The following is a 15,164-nucleotide window of genomic DNA, read 5'->3' on the forward strand; positions in this document are numbered from 1 at the left end:
GGCGACACCGGCCACATCCATCTTCGTGCCGGTGTCAAGCAGGGCTGCCCGCTCTCCCCGACACTCTTCAACCTGGGGATCGAGCACGTCATTAGGGCAGCCCAGGAGGCAGCAGAGGTCCATGGCATCCGGGTTTTGGACACCACCATCTCCGTCCTGGGGTATGCCGATGACATCGTCCTCGTGGGGAAGAGCGCCGACCACCTGCAAGCGCGCCTGGATCGCGTCGGGGTAGCTGCTACCGACGCCGGCCTTTTGTTCAACCCGGCTAAATGTTTGACATTGTCCCTGGACTTCCGCACCAGCCAGCCCGTGGAGCCCCGCCAATTCACCATCCAGGGTGGGGCCATCACCAGCCTGCGAGAGGGGGAGAGCTACAAGTACCTGGGGGTCCCCTTCGGAATCCGTGTCTGCCAGACCCCCAGGGAAGAGCTGCAGAAGCTGGGCGAGGACGTAAGAAAAATCGACGAGTCACTCCTCGCCCCGTGGCAGAAGATCTCCGCCACCAGCACCTTCCTTCTCTCCAGGTTGGACTTCATTATACGAGCTGGCAACGTCCGGAAGACAGACCTCGCCCCGACAGACAGACTCATCAAGACCTGCTGTAAGAGATAGCTGAACCTGCCGACCAGAGCCTCCAACGAGATCGTCTATATTCACCATAGACACGGAGGAGCTGTCTACTTCCCCTAACTGACTTGACTGACGTACTGACGGTGGTGCATGGCTACCGTCTTCTGAACTGCAGGGACCCTGTGGTGAAGAAGATGGCCTGGGGACGCTTGCGCGAAGTGGTCAAGAGGAAGATGAAAAGGATGCCGTCCTGATGGCTTACCTCAGTGGCAACACTGAGGCGCCATTCGGGTCTGTGAGCGGTGACTTTTCATCCCTCTTCACCTAGGTGCGCTCCGCTTCGCGTCGCCTGAGAGACCGGATCGCCTAGAGCTGGCAGTGGTCGGACATCTTGAACGAGCCGCAGATCGCCCTTGGAGGTGGAGAGGCCGCTTCACGCGTCGTGGTGCCACCCCGAGCAATCGGGGTTCTCGCCAAGACGCTGAAGAACCGGGTCCGGGAAGCTTACCTGGCTCGCCTGGTAGCGAAACCGGACCAGGGTAAGGTCTTCTCTGCTTCCTCGGTCGCCGCTGCCTCCAGTCACTTCCTGGTGGGAGGGAGATACACCAGGTTTTGTGACTGGAGATTTATCCATCGCGCTCGCCTCGATGTCCTGCCGCTGAACGCTTGCAGGCGATACGATCCCTCAGGTGACAGGAGATGCCGGCGTTGCGGCTACGGGGATGAGACCCTACCCCACGTCCTCAACCATTGCACCCGACATTCCCTGACATGGAGACGAAGGCATGATAGCGTGCTTACCCGGCTGACAAACGCTATCATGGGACGCAAGGGACGGTCAGATGAGGAGGTGAGGATAAATAGGACCGTCCCTGAAGTAAATTCAGACTTACGACCTGACATTCTTATTACAGATAAGAAGACCATGACTGCCCGGATGATCGACGTGACCATCCCTTTCGACAACCGTAGATCAGCGCTCCAGGAGGCCCGGCGACTGAAGGAGGAGAAGTACGCCGGGCTGGCAGCAGACCTCGCCGTCCTGGGGTACAGCGCATCGGTGGAGGGTTTCGTCGTGGGAAGCCTTGGCTCTTGGGACCCAGAGAACGACCGTGTTCTCAGGGGCCTGGGCATTCCGCGACGCTACGCCTTCCTGATGAAGAAGCTGATGGTCTCCGATGTCATCAGGTGGTCACGTGACCTCTACGTGGAGCAAATCACCGGGAATCGACAGTACGAGGACGGATTGGGCGGCGATGGATGAGTGTGGTGCGGTGCAGTGCAGTGTAGCCCTTCCGTTTCACCTTCTTCACAATAATAAATCTTTTTTTCCTTTCCTTTCCCAAACCCCCCCCCCATATATGTGTGAAAATGAAAAACATTGGACTGCCGTAAGGCTAGAGGCGATGACGGAATATATCACTTATGAGCCCCTGGCCTACTTTGGACCAGGTGACTATTTATAATTTTTATTATGTAAAATATATCTCTTTTTGAAAAGGCCCCCTCACTAGGAGGGGGTACTTAATGTATAATAAATGCCCCCCCAAAGCAATGGGAGGGCCTTGTCATTTTGAATTTGAATGCATAAAACTTTGTATTTTAAAATATTGAATCAATAAACGTCTCTTTTCTTTTCTTATCAGCTTAATATCTGATACGTCCAGCATTGCTGGACCAGAATATTAATCTGATTTTTGAACATGGGCGGAGTCCCCGGAGTTTACTCCATCGCTGCCGCGGGTTGGCCCGGTATTGCAGTACCGCCGGGATCGGCCCAACATAAAAGGTTCCAAAAATCAGAAAAGCTGATGAGAACAGATGTTTCTCTTCCTTGTTTCATTTAAAAAATTCCCGAATCGCGAAAATTCGACAAAGTCCGGAGACTCGTGCTCGCGGTAATTGTGCCTGACGCCGGAGAAAGCGAACGAACGCCAGGGAAAAAATGAGAGAGACACGCGATCCCGAAAAAATTACCCGGAAAATATCCCGGAGTGCTCTGGGCACTCTCTCGCGTTCGAGAAAAAAAAACACTGGCCACCACTTGACCCGGAATACGTAGGGGTGGGGGGTGCCAAACGCGACACCGTCCACTACACCCGAAAGCGATATCCTTCGGCGAGACCACTGTATCGGTTACACTGGGCCGGGTGTGAGGAGACTGAAAACACGATTGCTTCTTTTTCAATGCGTGTGCCGAGTGACTGGGAGAACAATCGCTTCTCGGCCTTATGGCTAAGATCAAAGTGTAGTTTTTGTGTGATACTTTGATTTTGTGATTTAATCAGTGTTAAATCTTAGCCTTTTAGTGATCTGTGAAAGCCTGTATATTCTGGTTTTATATTTGTGGATTGTAATTGACTGGTGTTCTTTTCCTCTTTTTTCAGCCCCTGCATTCGGACGTCACCTTTCGGCTACTCGTCGCGTCGCTGCTGCCTTCGGGACGCCGGCTGCTCTCCGAGGGAACATTTTTAAACCTCCGCGGGGAGCATCTGGCAACGGCGGTGGCGCGGTGAACTAAAATCTTCGCCTCGACGTCCTTTCGGCCTTGTCCTACGTAGCGGCGGGTTTCGTCTCGTTGGCGGCGGTCTCTCGTCGTGGGATCTCTTTTTAAACCACCTCGGCGGGAGGCTGCTTCTTTTCGCGGCGCGGCTCGTCGTCTGCGTGGGATTTTGAAAATCAGGGGACATCCGCGCCTCCTCTTCTGGCGGAAGGCGCAACGACATTGCTGGAGGCTCGGCGATGGAAGAAACTATTTTTTGAACCTTCGGAACTCGTCGAGCTGAAAGTCTTGCCACGGCGTCTGACCGGGAGGAGGCATCATTGAAGCGGATCTAAATTATATCCTTTTTAATTTCAATTCACGATTGTAGCCGGGAAGCGATTCTAGGGTTTTAATTATCTTTTATTTTTAATTTCTTGATTGTGGGGTTTTTAAAACTTTTTTAGTTTATTGCACATATTACCCGTTCCGATGGAGGAAATAATTGTTCAGGTGCCCCTCGGCAACAGTTTTGAATGCAAGCACTGATTCACCCCTCACAACCATGGTAGACACAGGACCTACGGGATATACAAAAGTCATCATGATCTCAAGAAGCACTATGTTTAGAGCCATCCTAATTTTGTAATGTTCTTTCAGTGTATGTGGTGTCTCCACAAATTTGATAGTTTAAGATCTTGCAAACTACATGTCAATGCTTGCGTGGGGACACCACCAGATCCCGTAGACCTGGCCGAGGGGGAGGGAAGGGATGGGAACGACAATGTGGCCACCGTGGCTGATAATAATGAAGGAAATGGGCAAGATATGGGCGCGAATGAAAGAATGAATGAGAGCGTGAGTGTTATAAGTGTGAATGACAGTATGAATGTTGATGCTGGAGATTTATTGGAAATAGTAATGGATGAGGAACCTGAGTCTAATATGAATATTGTTATTCTGGAAAATAGTGTAACCACGGTGGCCGAAGGTGCTCCCCCTACGTCGATGGATGAGTAGCCACCACCTCCATTAAGAAGATCAACGAGGAAAACTCCAGGTCCGGCAGGTGACGACGATGCGGTGGCGGCGGCGACGACACCAGTCTCCCCACCCGCATCAAGAAGAGCAGGCCGGAGGCCGGCGCGATGCCAACCTCGTCGAGGGAAGGCAAGAGGAGGGAGTGCGCCGGCGCAGAGTCCACCGCCAGAGGAGAGTCCCCCACGCAACGCGGCCGCCGTAACTGTGAGCCCGCCCCAAGTTTTAAATATCCCGGGGCGGGTAAGCGAAGAAAGCGACCTCGGAGAAGAGGTGGGGGCGGAGGAACAGCCCCGTCGTCCACCAGCGGGGCGCAGCGGCAGCCTGTCCGATGACTGCCATCTGCAGGGAGACGGAGATGGGGCGGGCGAGGAGACGACGGATTCAAACAGCCCGCCCCCCACAGTGGCTCCACCCCGAAGGCGACGACGTGCGGGGCCGGCGCGAACTAAAAACCTCGCAAACCGGCCCCAGGGAGGAGACGACGAGCGGGGTGGACAGATGCCTAATAACATCGATGGCGCTCCCGTAAGACAGGTGGCAGTGGACTATGACGGGCTGCCAGAGGATCAACGGCGGTGGATCCAGAGGATAGAGGCGGCCTGCAAGGAAGGGTGGGGAGAGTTCGAGGAGGCCGTCGCCGCCTGGTGCAATAGTATTTCGGACAAGAAGCCGGCCCGGAGAGAAGGAGGTGGTGGCAGAAGGAGAGAGGGGGGGGAGGAAGAAGAGAGAGTCCCACGACACCCCCCCCTGGAAGAGGAGGAGGGGGAGCACCGGGAGCTGAACGGTAACAGGGAAGGGAATGACTTCGGAACGGGTAATGTACCTGCTCGCCGTGTTTTTAGACCCGGTTTGGAATGGCACGAGGAGGTGAAGGAAAAGGCTCGAAAAATTCAACAATTATTTAGAAATAATAAGAAACGTGCCATTGATCAGGTTTTGAAGGGCCCCTCTCCGCATTGCCAAATCGACAAAGGTCAAATATTCGATCATTTTAATAATGTTTTTAATAATGATAATTTTATTGATCTCCCCAAACCAATGAACATGGTGGAAATTAATATGCCCAGCCAAGAAAATGATTTAGAATTCCTATTAAGACCTTTTTCAGCTGGTGAGATATGGAAAAGGCTGGGCAAGATGAGCAATACGGCTCCGGGGAAAGACAACATCACCTATGTCGATTTACGCAATGCGGACAGAGGAAGCCACATCCTTCGGACAATATTTCAATTTTGTTTTGACCTTGGTCGGATCCCAGACATTTGGAAGGACACCCGCACCATTCTAATCCATAAAAAGGGCGCCAGGGATGAAATTGATAACTGGCGCCAACTAACTTTAGGGCCCACCCTAGCTAAATTATATGCTGCAATATTAGCTGATAGATTAAGTGGGTGGGCCGAGAAAACAGGGCGGGTGTCGATGGAACAAAAGGGATTCGGACCCCACGAAGGCTGTTATGAACATAATTATATCCTACAAATGTTTTAGAAGAGGTCCGAAGGAAACGTGGCGAGGTCTGCGTCTCTTTCCTTGACCTTTCAAATGCATTTGGTTCTGTTCCTCACAACCACATTTTTCAATCAATTGAATCACTAGGCGTGCCTCAAAAATTAATCAACATTATTACTGAAATGTATAACGGGGCACGCACGACAGTGAGGACGGTAGAGGGAGAGACGCAGACAATACCGCTAAAAGCGGGTGTTAAACAAGGTTGTCCGCTTAGCCCTATTCTTTTTAATTTAAGTATGGAATACCTGATCCGCAGCCTGGCTGCACAAAGGGATAATGTAGGCTATCGGGTTAACGGCATACCCATCACAGTTCTCGCCTACGCAGACGACGTTGCTCTGGTGTCCAGGAAGCCAGACGGGATGATGAAGTTGCTGGATCTCGCCGACCGGATCGCGGCATGGAGCGGGTTAAAATTCAACCCCCGCAAGTGTGCGACGCTTCATGTCGCCGGGGGGGCGAGTGAGAGCGACGGAGTTTCGTCTGGGGGGCGGGACACCAGCCTCGATGGCAGAGGGCGAAAGTTACGACTATCTTGGGATCCCCACAGGTTTTAATGTAGATCAAACGCCAGGGCGCCTTATCGAAGAAATTATTGAAAACATCGACGCGCTGGACGCGTCGTTGTTGGCGCCCTGGCAAAAAATAGAGGCTCTGAACATGTTTTTATTAACAAAACTTGATTTCATCCTCCGGGGAGGTAGGGTTAGGAAGGGCCCTCTTAAAATTTTGGATAAACGGGTTAAGAGGGCCCTGAAAGATTGGATGTACCTCCCCATGAGAGCCTCGTGGGAGATCTGCCACCTGGATCCGCGGAAGGGGGGCGCGGGCGTCTTCCCGACCGCAGACCAGGTGGACATATTAACAGTTTCTCATGCTTTTCGTCTTCTGTCTTCTAGGGAGCCGTGGGTAAGAGCACTGGTGGACTCAGCAATAACAAAGACCGTAAGGACTAGAACCCGACGGGAACCAGAGGAGAGAGATATCGCAGAGTACCTTTCCGGAAGCATGCGCGCGGAGTTTGGACGATATCGTTTTGACGTGGCTTCTTTGTGGTCAGACGCGAGAATGGCGTCCAGCCGTTTGGCTGTCAAAATTGGAATGTCGTGGAACTGGAGTGACGTGAGGAGGGAGTTTGAGATCGTCATTCCAGCCCACGGCAGAGAGGTTGACGTCATCCGAGTTCCTCCAAACAAAGCGCGCATGTTGGGTAAGCTGTTGCGCGATGCTGTGCGACATCGATACCTTGCCCGTCTTTTGGCCAAACCTGATCAGGGCAAGGTATTCGAATGCATTTCGGCTTCACCTTTCTCAAATCACTTCCTTCGCACGGGCGCAAACACCAGATTCTGTGACTGGCGCTTCGTGCACAGGGCACGTTTAGGCGTGGTCCCTCTGAATGCGGCGACGAGGTGGGGTCCTCGAGATGACCTCCGGTGTAGGAGGTGTGGGTGGCAGAGTGAAACCCTGCCGCACGTCTTGGATCACTGTAAGGTGCATTCGAGCGCGTGGCGGGGCAGACACGATGCTATCCTGCATCGACTCGCCGGAGAGGTTCCTCGCGAAGGCGTGGAAATCCGTGTCGATCGCACACCACCTATGATCGATTCTGCCCTCAGGCCCGATCTCGTCGTCGTCGATGAGGGACGTAGAAAAATCGTCATTGTTGACGTCACTGTGCCCTTTGAGAACCGGAAGAATGCCTTGGATGTCGCCAGGCAAACAAAATTCCAAAAGTATTCAGGCATCGCACAACAACTTGCCGATCGCGGGTACACGGTTTCTTTTAGTGCACTCGTGGTCGGGGCGCTGGGAGCTTGGGATCCCCAAAATTGGGTGGTTTTCCGCGACCTCGGAATTGCAAAACGCAACGTCGGCAGGAACGCAAAATTTATGATCTCTGACGCAATCCGATGGTCGCGGGATATTTATGTTTCGCATGTCACGGGCAAAATTTTATATCCCACTACCCCAGCGCTCCCACCCGGCTTGGGAACGAACTACTCTCCTCGAAACTCTAGTGAAGACGACGACCCCACCAATTAATAAAAAATTTTAAAACCCTGTGTTATTTATTTATTTATTTGTGTATATCCCTTTTTTCTGTTATGTTTAGGAGCTTTTATCTTTTTTAGACTGCCGGCTTTATACACCGGAAGTCCGTTTTATTAACTTTTACTCCTAACCATTTCTTGTTATCCCGGCCTTTTACACCGGGATTGTGTTTTTTAGGCGCTGGCATTTTAAATTTTTTATTGCTCCCGGCCTTTACACCGGGAGTATTTTATTAACTTATTTATTTTCAAAATTTTAACTTTTTTATCAAGCCAGCGTCAAACTTTTTAATTAATTGGTGGGCGTCTGAAGAGTGGTTCCCGTCCAGCCTGCCTTATCCCAGGGTTAAGCGGAACTGAGGGGCCCTCTGAGTTTTCATCTTCCTTTCAAAATTCAAAATTATTTTCTAGTTTCATTGAAAACTTTTTCGGCCAACCGGAATGTCAAAACCTGATCGCCCATACCGGGAAAATCAAAATTTAGACTTTTTATTTTCGAATCCACCATTCGCGTTTTTAATAAATTTTATATCTCAAACTCTTTTTTTCTAATTATAGAAACGGCGAGCAGGACATGGATAGAAGAAATAAGAAGAAAATGAAATAAAATTTGATAAAAATCGTTCAATCAAAAATATTGTAAAGCAAGATTACTATTTCAAAGCAATTGTAAATTCATGAAATCACAATTTTAACAATACTGGCATGTGACTTTTAAAATGTGCAATAAACGTCTTAATCTGTTCTTATCAGCTTAATATCTGATACGTCCAGAATTGCTGGACCAGAATATTAATCTGATTTTTTAACATGGGCGGGGTCCCCGGAGTTTACTCCATCCCTGCCGCGGGTTGGCCCGGTATTGCAGTACTTCCGGGATCGGCCCAACATAAAAGGTTCCAAAAATCAGAAAAGCTGATGAGAACAGATGTTTCTCTTCCTTGTTTCATTTAAAAAATTCCCGAATCGCGAAAATTCGACAGAGATTCGTGAGGCAAGAAACGAATGGGCGAAGGAAAGAAGAAAATAACACTGGCCACCACTTCATTCATTTATTTTATCACCATTTTACATTTAAATAATGCCTGTAAAATAACAAGCAACAGCACAAAAAATAAAAACTGACAGAAAACAAATTTTTTTAACATGAGACATCGTTTGAAGAGGATGAATAATATGCCCTCACTAACACTGCAGAAAAGTTCATCTAATGCAGTGCACTGATCCTAGTGCAGAGCCGGGCACAATTTTTCCGGCTCCTCGGGCTTATGGCTAAGATAGGAGTGCGCGCGCGCCCAGGGATTTAAATGGCCAATTTCATCGTGCGGTGTCGCCCGCCGAAGTTTTTAGTTCGCCCGCCGGCCGCAGTCTCGCTTAGGTGGCGCGCCGGCGGCGGCTTCGCTGTAGGCCGTTCCCACGATAGTCAGGTGTTCCCCTCCGTTGCCCTTTCCCCAGCGCCGGCGACGGAGGGGAGGGAACGGCCTAATGCCAGAGCAAATGTGTGTGAAGTTTTGTGCTAGTGTGAGTGTCTCCGCCGCTGTGGCGGCAGTGGGGGAAGAGAATATTGCGGCTACCTTCGGCGGCATCCGAGGAATGTCGCCTCTCCTCGAGTGCTCCCGCCCCTCTTTCCCCCCCGCCCTCCCCGGCCCCGCCGCCCTGCCGACGACGCCAGCAGCAGCCATGCGCAGGAGAGCTGCGCGTGGACCTGGAGCTCTTCACGCGCTCGGCGACCGGCTGCAGGCAGGCAACAGCAGGCGTGGAGCGGTGGCGCGTGGAACTAGGGGGCCTCGCCGGAATTTCTGTTTATTTATGAGTCACTAGCCCCAGCCTTTTGGCTGTCTCCAGTGGGTTTCTTCAGGGTTCACGTCTACTGTTTATATTATCATTGATATTTCAGTGTTTCTACTTATTTTTGTTCATGGGGAGGGGATGTGGTCAGGGATTAGGGCAGAGAGAGGCGTGCGATGTCTAAAGTGATGATCTGGGGTATATTCCCAGAGATCAATTATTTTTTCGTTTCCTGTGCGTATGAGAGACCTTTTGAATACGGGAAGGTTTGCTTTCAATTCAGTTAATAGCGGAGTTATTTTGAGGTCTTTCCTCAGATCTTTGTTCCGTATGTACCATGGGGCACCCACGATCTTCCGTAGTAGTACATTTTCTGATTTTTGTAGTCTTGATAGGTGGGTTTTTGAAGCCATTAGCCAGACTGGGGAAGCATAAGATAAGAGTGGTTTTAGCATGGTTTTATACAGAAGGCATTTAGTTTTTAGCGATAATTTCGACCTTTTTTGGAGCAGTGGCCCAAGCGCTGCTGCAGCGGCTTTAGTTTTTCCAATGGCGTTGTTGATTTGGTGGTTCCAGATCAGCTTTCTGTCGAGGGTTACACCTAGGAATTAAGATGTTTCTTGCCGTCTGATTTCTTTGTTCCCGTAAAATATGGGATTTCCGGTGCCCGTTTTTGGGCGCCTGCTAAAAGTCATATGAATACATTTGGTAGGATTTGCCGTCAGCTTCCACGAGTCTGCCCAGTCTTCGTATGCGTCTATTTGTCTTTGAAGCAAGTCAGATGTTGTTCGCGGGTTTGAACCTTGAGCTATGAAGGTGGTGTCGTCTGCGTATAGAAAAGCCTCGTTGCCGGGAATTAAGGGAAGGTCATTGACATACATGTTGAATAGGGTAGGGGATAGGATGGCGCCTTGCGGGACGCCAGAGGTAATAGGAAGGGTAATAGAAGAGGCTGTATTGAATTTAACGTAGAAGGTTCTGTCTGTGGTGAAGGATTTGATTATTTTTTGCAGGTACATTGGGATGGGGAAGGATGAAATTTTTAGGATGAGGCCCAAGGTCCAAACCCGGTCGAACGCAGCTTCTAGATCAAGAAAAACTGCCTGAGTGATGAGTCGGGCGTTGAAACCATTTGCAATCTTCTCAGTGAGTCGCAGGATCTGGTGTATTGTGGATGTTTTTGGTTGGAAGCCTGTTTGCTCTGGCCTGATGCTATGTTCTAGGGATAGGTGGTGTTTGAGGCGGTTGTGGATTAGAGTTTCAAACAGTTTGGAAAGAGTGCAGAGGAGAGAAATAGGTCTGTAGGAGGAAGGATTCGTTGCAGGTTTTTGAGGTTTAGGCAGCATGATAACTTTAGCGCGCTTCCATGCTGTTGGGAAATAGGAGATGTGAAATAGGAAGTTGTAGAATGTGGCAAGAAAGGAAAAGGCAGAGGCTGGGAGGTTTTTTAGTAGCTTATTCGATATAGCATCAGGGCCAGGCGCAGATTTCCTTTTGAGTCCTTTGACTACTTCGATGATCTCGTGGTCGCAGGTGAGAGCTGGTTGGTCGTTTGGACAGTAGCTTAGGCTCATCCAATGTGCTTCTGCTTCTTCTTCAAGCTCGGATTCTAGGGTGTTTGTGAATCGCGCCTCGAGCATGTCCGAGAAGAGATTAGCTTTTCCGTAGTCTGTTGAGGCAGTTGTGTCTCCGGATTTCAGAGGTGGAGTCTGGTTGAGGGGAGTTTTTAAGGCTCTGGCCATCTTCCAGATTGAGTTGTCGTCCGTGGAAAGGGAGGCGACTTTTTTATCCCAACGGTTTTGGCGGTGGTTTTTCAGGAGGCGATTGACTCTGTTTCACTGTATCTTGAAGTGGTCGTGGTTTTCCTTTGTTCTAATTGCTTGCCACAGTTTCCTGGCTTTGTTTCTGTTTTTAATGGCTTGGAGAATTTCTAGTGGAAGAGCATCCGGATTTTTGTCTTCTGGGATGGAAAATTTGGAAGCGTCGGCGCAGTCGCGGATTGTTGCCGTGAGCTGTTCAACGCAGGCGTCGGCATCAGAGCGAGTGGAGAGCGGAAGTCTTTCGAGCTTGTAGATATTATCAGCAACCAGACGGTTGAATTTATTAAGGTTGATGCCAGTTCTCGGGATTGGAATACGGGCGGATGCGGAGCAGTTTATACAGTAGAGGAGTGGAAGGTGATCGGAGGCAGATGAATCCAGAGTGATGGGGTTTTCTATTGCAGGGAGGTTGGTTGTGAGAGCTAGGTCGAGGATGTCAGCGGAGCCATGGACGGAATAGTGGGTAAAGGTAGATGGGGTGAGAACTTTGGCATTTCTTTCTTCGGCAATGAAATGAATTTTTCTACCAGCGGCGTTGGTGGTTGAAGCTCCCCAGCTGGTATGCTTTGCGTTTAAGTCGCCACCTGCGAAGGTTCTTCCTGTTAATGTTTCTGTTATGAATTTGAGGTCATTCATATTGATCTTTTTGGGGGGATAGTAGAAGCTCCAGAAGTTTATGTTACCAATGTTGGTTCCGACGGTTACGCCGACTGCTTCCAAGGATTCCAATTCTGGGAATGGAATTTGGCTGAAGATAAGGCAGGTTTTGATTAAAATTAATACGCCACCGCCTTGTTTCTCTTCGCGGTCGCGACGAAGTTGGTGGTACCCGGGGGTGTAGATTTTTTTCTTGTTATTTAGCCATGTTTCTTGGATGATTGCAATATCAATTACGTGTTCCTGTAGAATGTTCATAAGTTCCTCTGTTTTTGATCCCATTCCATTCATATTCCATTGCAGTGCTCTTAGTTGAATGGCCTTGCGCTTATCCATCATTGATGAATAACAGCGCTGCCTGGATGATTTCTTCAAGTAGTATGTCTGTCTTAGATTTTTCCGATGGAGTTATTAATTTTTTGACAAGGTTAGTTAGCCAGGAGAACAGTTTCGTTTTGATGGAAGGAGTGAAGAAGGAGGCAATTGTTTCTTGAAGAGAAGGTTGAGAGGTCGGTTGTGGTGGAGCAGGGGGTTGTGGTTGTGGCTGAATGGGAGCAGGAGACGGAAGAGAAGGGAAAGTTGTTGTGGAGTTGACGTCAGGCGTTTCTGGGGTAGAGGATTGCTTTTTGGCGGATTGCAGTCTTTCGGCATACGACTTGTACGCTGGACATTGCCGGTAATTTGCAGGATGCTCCCCTCCGCTGTTGGCACATTTAGCCGGTTCCGGTTTTGCAACTGTACATTCTCTGTGGGAATGCGGGCCGCCACAGCGTACGCGTCTAGTTTGAAGGCCGCAGGAATTAGCTGTGTGCCCAATTCGCTGGCATTTCTTGCACTGGGGCGGTCCTGGTGATGATTTAAAATCTTCTATAGTTACCGAAAGGCCACAGAGATAAGAGACGTTTTTTATGCGTTCTACGTCGTTTGGGTGTATTAGTTTAATCTGAAACAGCGGAAGGTTCCGTGGTGGGTATTGTTGCTTTCGGTAAGCAGGATCGTCGGTTGGAGTGGCTTCCAGTTCTTTCTGTTGTTTTTGAGTGGGCCGGGTGGTTTTTAGCTGCCGGATTTCCTGAACTTGGAGGTTCCTTTCTGATAGGGAATCTTTGATTTCACTGATTTGCGTGTCTATGCGGAGTCCGCGAATGACCAGGAATGTTTTTTTGTCTTCCGGTAGTTGGTAGGTAAAATACGCCCACTGTTTTTCAGTAAAAAGGCGCACGAGAGCGCGGAAATCTGATGATGATGATGTTTGTATCTTTACCGAGGAGCCGGTGGAGTGGCACACTGGTGGGTATGCGCAGGCAGCTTTAATGGCTCGGTATTTGACGGACCAGCCCGTGGGCTCCTTCAAAAAGATGGGCGGGACTGATGATTTCTTTTGTTGGGTTGTTTTCTGAAGTCTTGGTTGCGCGGGTGGCGTTGTTTCTTTTACAGGGGCTGCAGTATCGTCTGATGACAGAGGTGCGAACTGGTTCTGTAGCAAAATGGGAGCCAGAGACGGTGGCGAAGGCGTGTTTCTAACCCGCCTACGCTTAGACGGAGTTGAAAAAGGCCCTAAAGGGGGCCGTTCAGAATCTGAGGTAATTTCAGGCATTGCCTCTGCAGGTAGGTTGAGAAAATTGCGAAAACGGGGATCGTGGGTGAGTTTTTCAGGAACTGTAATGGTTATAAGCTTTCTATGTGGTGCAGAAGTGGCTGAAAATGGTGGTGCGGGGGTTGAAATGTTAGTTGAGGTTTGTGGAGTAGGGCTTGATTGGCGGCTTTTTCCGTTTTCTAGTTGGTCCGTATGAGGCTTTTGCGCTGCTGCTGAGAATAAGTAGTCGACCTCTTCATCAGTATACGTCATGTCTTCATCTTCTCTGCTGACGGATTCTTCATTTCCATCGTTGGCGGCAGAGGCCGCCATGGAGTCCATGGCGGCCAATTTCAAGTGGTGGAGGGCAGGGAGGGCAGTTTGGGGTCCCTAAGAAGTGGACCCGGCCGCTTTCTCCGGGGGTGCTTTGGGCGATACTGACGGCCCAGAAGCCCGGGTACTAACGGCCGAGAAGACCAAGGGAAATGTCGCTTGTAAAGAATGGCGCCACCCGAAGGTGAGAACCGCAGTGACTACGCCTGATGGTAGGTACAGACGCAGCCAACCGCAGCCCCTCGGGCGCCCTCTTTGCGACTAGGGAGTGGCGTTTTCTTCTTTTTTGTTGAAAAGGTCCTCTTAATGGCCTCGGAGGCCTGCGTCCGTGAGGGCGCTCGACTTCCCTTGGTGTCTGGAAGGTTTTGGCGTAGAATGTGGAAAAATTTTGACTTCTTCGAAAAAGGTCCTTTTAAGGTCCTACTGCCGGTGGCAGTAGGGGAATGGCGCTTTCTTCTTGCCGCGATCGGCGATCTCTTGACGCGGAGCGATGGCAGGAGACGATGGCGTGTCAAGGCTCGATGAAAGGCGTGTGACCAGTACTACCAGCGTAAATCAGTTTGGACAGACCCAACCGATGATGTCGGAACTAGGGGGCCTCCACGCGCCGACGGACGGGGAAGACAAGACAGAAGAACGTCGCGGCGGAGAATAATGCGTCCGTGGCCACAGCGTATAAGTGGCCACGGCGCAGGTATGGAAGAGCGGGCGGCCACGGGATATAAGTGGCCGCCTCGCATGTATGTGTGGTACGAATGAATGCTCTGTAAATAAAACCGAATGAATGAGATGATTTATTTCCTCCCTGAATGAATGATTTTGAGTGAAAATGAAGAAGTGAAAAGTGTGAAGTGGACAATAGACAAAAACTATTCCCGACCGGCCTCACTTCGAGGCCGGCGGTGAAAAGTGGCCCCTAAGTGAGGGGCCATAAAATACTTGTAATAGCTTCCATGGCATTACTAGGGCGGCCCACACTTGGTGGGTCGCCCTCTTGTATCATCCTCCCCCACGAAAGGTGGGGGGATTTGTCAAATACTCATGTTTTGAGGCTACATTTTACATGGCAATATGGCACGGGACTCGCATGCCAAGCGTGACATACGTCGTGGGAATGATGATGAAATTTTTCACTTTTAAGAAAACCTTCCGGAAAGCTGTCGAAACAGTTTCCCCACACTTTTCACACGGAAATTAGGTGAATGCAAGATTTATAAAATAACTTCCAAATATTCACCGGATCGAGTGAACATGGAAAATGACCGCCAAGCGTAGGTTTCCTCGAGAATTCCAAGTTTTTCTTGCGAATATGACGAGACAAGACGGAC

General features: G+C 50.0%; 2 non-coding genes across 2 annotated transcripts; both read left to right on the forward strand.

The window, feature by feature from the left end:
- The first annotated feature begins 2,162 nt into the window (after positions 1 to 2,162).
- LOC124173755 lies at positions 2,163 to 2,359 on the forward strand. The gene has a single exon (XR_006868733.1). It is a non-coding gene; the product is annotated as a U2 spliceosomal RNA (small nuclear RNA).
- A 6,013-nt stretch (positions 2,360 to 8,372) lies between these two features.
- Positions 8,373 to 8,558, forward strand: LOC124173756. The gene has a single exon (XR_006868734.1). It is a non-coding gene; the product is annotated as a U2 spliceosomal RNA (small nuclear RNA).
- Positions 8,559 to 15,164: the final 6,606 nt, after the last annotated feature.

The sequence above is a fragment of the Ischnura elegans genome, chromosome 1, assembly GCF_921293095.1.
Source record: "Ischnura elegans chromosome 1, ioIscEleg1.1, whole genome shotgun sequence".
In the NCBI taxonomy this organism is placed as follows: domain Eukaryota; kingdom Metazoa; phylum Arthropoda; class Insecta; order Odonata; family Coenagrionidae; genus Ischnura; species Ischnura elegans.